Here is a 4,864-nt window from a genome sequence, read left to right on the forward strand (position 1 = left end):
TCTGGACCCTGCTGTGGGCCAGCAGTGGCCGTGGGGAGACCACAGAGGACTGTGCACACAGGCCTCACTTCCTCTTTGCAGGGCAGTGTCACCATGACTCCAATTTTATAGATGAAAGATAGGTTAACAGTAGCCACATGCAAAGAAGTGGCCAGACCAGGGCTCATGACACCCAGCCTGGCGTTCTGCAAAGAAGTGGCCAGACCAGGGCTCATGACACCCAGCCTGGCGTTCTTTCCAGCAACACTTCACTCAAGCAGTATCTGCAGGGCACAGACTGTGCTGGCCACTGGCTTGGCTCCATAAACAGAAGAGGGGCAGAACAGACTTTTGAAAACCAACCTGATAGCCCTTTCCTCACCAAAGGGTCAACCAGAACACAGGAAGAGCACAGGGCATCGACATCTATCACATAGTGACCACCAAGTCTGGCAGCCTCTTCCATGTGGCTTTTGTGGCCTCTCTTTTTTACATGCAGTACAAATGTAGCCCTCAGACCAGAGTAGTCCAGAATGAGTAAATGCTAGTAAAATTTTGAATTAGTAAATTAGTGACTGCTTCTGGCATGGAGGGTGGTCAGTCATTGGACCTCAGTGTCCAGAGACAGGCAGTGGAAAACTCACAGGGGCAGGACACCTGCTACCTGACCCCACCCCAAGGTTGCCACTGAGCAATTCCTGACACTCATGACTCATGGCCCCAAGTCCCAAAGGCTTCTTGTCCCCCACTCCACCCCTAGAAAGACCAAGTCTTGTACACAGTGTTCCTTCTGTGGTATATTCCCTCCTCCTCCCCTTCCACATCTGGAAAACTCCTATTCATGATGAAGGCCCAACACACAAGTCCTTCCATTTCTACCAGGGTCAGCTCCTGCCCTTTGGATGCTCAGAGCACTCTGTCCCTGACTCACACAGCTTCTCCACATGATAATCTTGTCGCTTGCTGGAACAGCTCTCCTACTCTGCCATCAACTTCACCAGAGGTAGCCTGGCTGGTCTGCATGACCGGCACTTAATTATCTCAATTTGCCTGCCTGTCCACCCCATAGACTATGGGGCCTTCCAGGACAGGCGTCCCAGGATCCAGCACACAATCTAGCTTCAAAGGAAGGAGGCAGTGTTATGAAGTAGCTAAGAAGAGGGCTTTGGAGCTAGAGCTTATGTTCCCTGTATGATGGTCATGAAGCGCCTTAACCTCTCTGCTGAAGTCCTCGTCTTTGAAAGGGAAAGGAACTCCAACCTCATAGTTGTTGGGAGTATACACTGAAATGCTATGTGTGTTTGGTAAATGTTCAAACGTGAGCCCTGAGGATGTAACTCAACCGGCACTCCTCCAGGCTGTCCAAGATGTCCCAGGCTTTTTTGCTATGTCCCTGGTACCTTGGGGAGGTGTCTTGTATGCCCTGGTAAGTGGCTGAAAGTCTGTCTCCTGCATCAAATGAAGAGACTTTTGAGGCTGGGCCTATGACTTGTTAACTACCCCTGGGCCCAGCAGCATAGAGCTGATCCCTCATTCACGGGCTCTGGAGATGTGTCTGCCAAGTGTGTGAGCCTGCTACGCACCTCCACAAGTCTCTGTCAGGTCCTCCCTCTCATCAGAGGCTCCCAGCTACAAGGAACTTAGCTGCATCAAAGGTACAACACCAGCCATGCTGAGGATGGCACGTGCCACAACTGCCCAACACAGCTATCTCCCAGAGGTGGGCGAAGCCTCCAGAAAGAGCTTCCTGCCTGCCCAAGGCAGCTGTGAATGCCACTGAGGGAAACTTGTAGATCAGGCTCCTGGGCCCTCCCTGTGGAAGGCAGCTCCTCCATCAGACATCACAGTCTTGGGGGCAGTGAAGATGGTGTCCTGCTAGCACTCTCCTGAGGTCCCCTTCAGGGAGACCATGTCATAGCCTCGGCAGCCTGCCCACTTGTAAGCTCACTCCAGACATGAGGTCACCCCCAGAGATGCCTCAGCTGGAGGTAGGAGCAGACACCCTACCACAGGCTGCTCAGGCCAAGTCATCCTGGGAAAGGTCCCAAAGAAAAAGAGGTGCCTCCTGCCAGCAAGTAGCCTCTGGATTAGTTCCTTCTGCCTCCCTGGTCCTGTCTACCTCCTTAGCTCCAATGAGCCTAGGACACAGTAAATGCCCAATAAGTAAATGCGAACTGGGTGTGGGGTGCGGGAACCCTGGTTGGTGTAAGGGGACCAAAGAGCCTGATGGCATTGACCTGCAGGCTGGGGAGAGAGGGCGGGTATGGGCCACCTCTTCTGGCTCTCTTGAGATGCACCACTTGGGGCTTGGCAGAATCCACCAAAAGGTGGGCAGCACACCCCAGAGCACTATGGTCTCTCCTGCACCCTCCCCTCACCTCCCAGCACCTTTCACTTCCCACCAGAGGCCCCACTCACAGGAGTGCTGAGTGTGGTCTAGGTCTCCTTCCCTGCCACTGTGCTATGTGACACTGGGCAAGGGTCCACCTTCCCTGAAGTGGCCTCTAATCCCCACTCACATCCTGGGCTAGCAAGTTAGCGCTAGAATTCACCTACAAACCCTTGCTGAACCTCTAATCTGTGCCATTTAGTTTGTATGGGAAAGGGATGTTAGAAATCTGCCCCCGATTTAGAGATTAGGTACCTGAAAGACAACAGTTGACCTTCTCAACTTCACAGTGAGGAGAGGTGGCAATATCAAATCCAAGTAGGCCCTTCTGCCCCTCCCCACTAGCTTGCCCCCTGCTGGCAGAGCCTGGAACTCTGCACTGCGGGGCGGGACTCGACTTCCATGCCTGGCCTGGCCCCCATTCCTGCATCCAGCCAAGCAGGAAAGTCCACCTACTCTGCATCAACCCCACTCAAGAGGAAAACAGCTACGGCAACCCCGTGTGAACCAACGCAAGGTCTCCATCATCAGAGCTGAGGTGACGAGAGGTAGCTTAGGCGGTCACTCAGGTAGTCTGGAGAGAGCCTCTGCAGGCGAGGAGCCATGGCAGGAGTGAAATTGCAAGGGGGGGGGGCTCTAAGCACTCAGGCACTACCCAGGCCCTGAGAAACAGGCTCTCAGACTGCTCGGGTCTGAGGAGGGGTCCTCCTAGGGAGCAGTAGCCCCCCTGCACACCCCCGACAAGACCACGCCCTATACCTTGACCACACCGTCTCCCAGGCCCCGCCTTCCGGGTCTAGGACAGACCATCTCACCCTGGCACCTGACAAGGGCGGGACTTTCCGGTGTTGTTGCCAGATCCCACTCTAGGGAGAACAGTCGTCCCTAGTCTCGGAGAGAAACTGAGGCCCTAAAAGGTCCAAAGTCTTTGCAAAGCAAATGAATGACAAATCAAGATCTGTCCCGGGATGCTGGAGTCGAGTCCTCCGTGTAGCAGCCTGGAGCTCCAAAGTCCGGGACCCACCCTGGCTCCCCGCCCGTGCGGGGTTGCCAACCGCGCTACCCCGGGACCAGCAGGTCCGGCGCGTAGCCAGCGCACGTCGCCCACACTGCGGCGTCCACGGAAGCGCCGGGCCAGCGCCGCGTCCTGCCCGGCGGTGCAGCAGCCGAAGGCCGAGTACTGCGCGCAGAAGCGCAGCGGCTGCGGAGGCCGGAAGGGCGGCCTGAAGTCCAGGCACTGCGGGTGCGTGGCGGCCAGGAGCGGGCGCAACGCCAACAGCGACGCGGCCCGGATCCCGGCCGCAGTGCGCAGCCCAGCCATGCCGCGGAGGAAGAGGCTGAGGGCCCGCTAGCCGAGCCGGTGCAGTCCCCGGGGAGCCGCCGGCCGCGCCCCAAACGCCTGCCTCCCTCCCGGGCGCACGCGGGGAAGCAAGTGGACTCCCCCTCATCCCCCCGCAGGCCTGGAGTTTGGGGACTTCTCTCGCGCGGAGTCACCTCTGCGCGGAGATGCGGGGAAAGGCGCGCCGGGCAGCCTCAGGCGGCTCAGCGGGCAGCCCCTTCCTCCCGTACCCGAGCCTTTTCAAATTCAAGAGCAGTGGCCTGGCCTCTGGGAAGCCCCGGGTACCCAGTATTTCACGGATCCACCTCTGGGTCTTAGCTTCCTCTCTCTGGGCGCTATTTAGTTACTTGGTTCCCAAAGTATAATTCCTGGATTATAGTCCCACCTCCCACTGGGCCAGACCGGAACTTTTGCAGAGCTATTTAAAATAGAGGTGTGGTATAAGAGGCCGGTGGTGTTGCCATGGATCTTTCAAGAAGTGAAGCCTGGGCCTGAGGGTGGGAGGAAAGAGGTGTCAGCGACAGCCTCACAGACTACCTGTGGCCCTGCCCCAGGCTTCTGGCCTCTCCTATTCTGTGGACCTCTCTGCCCCCAGCCCAGGACCCAGTAGGCCTCCCTCTTAGGAAGCCCTCGGTGGTTGTGCCCCCTAAATGGGTGTCTGACTCTCCACCCTCCAGCCCTTGTCCCAGCTTCATCCTCCACCTCAAATGCTTATATACACACTGTGGATCCAGACTCCCACAACCCCAAACCCATGGCACTTTCCCAAAAGAACCTCAGCACTGGCTTACCGATGGGATGCCCATTTCCCTCGGTACTGTCACACACACACACACACACGCCCTTGCCTGGTCTTCAGGACCCTAGTTCACACTTGGATTCTCTGCTGTTTCTTTGGACTGCCCTGAGTAAACGGTCTGGGTCTGTGCCAGAGTTGCTTGGTGAGGTTAGGGTGGCTTTGATTCAGCAAGAATGTGGCTGGGGCCTGAAGAGGGAGCAGTGATGAGTCAAGGTCTCCATATAAGACCAAATATCTCAAAGTATTTAAAACAGAACTTATTTAACCCAGAACTGATGACAAAAAGACTGAGAAGCCACGTGGCCACAGTGAGGCAACATGGAGGTCCACAGCAAACGATGGCCCCTTGATGGCTGGA

The 4,864-nt window shown here is 56.4% G+C and overlaps 1 pseudogene; it reads right to left on the reverse strand.

Annotated features, from left to right (window-relative positions):
* LOC103744198 overlaps window positions 1-4,650 on the reverse strand; it is a 34,701-nt pseudogene extending 30,051 nt beyond the window's left edge.
* Window positions 4,651-4,864: the final 214 nt, after the last annotated feature.

Source organism: Nannospalax galili, unplaced genomic scaffold, assembly GCF_000622305.1.
Source record: "Nannospalax galili isolate Female #2095 unplaced genomic scaffold, S.galili_v1.0 scaffold3643, whole genome shotgun sequence".
Taxonomy (NCBI): Eukaryota; Metazoa; Chordata; class Mammalia; order Rodentia; family Spalacidae; genus Nannospalax; species Nannospalax galili.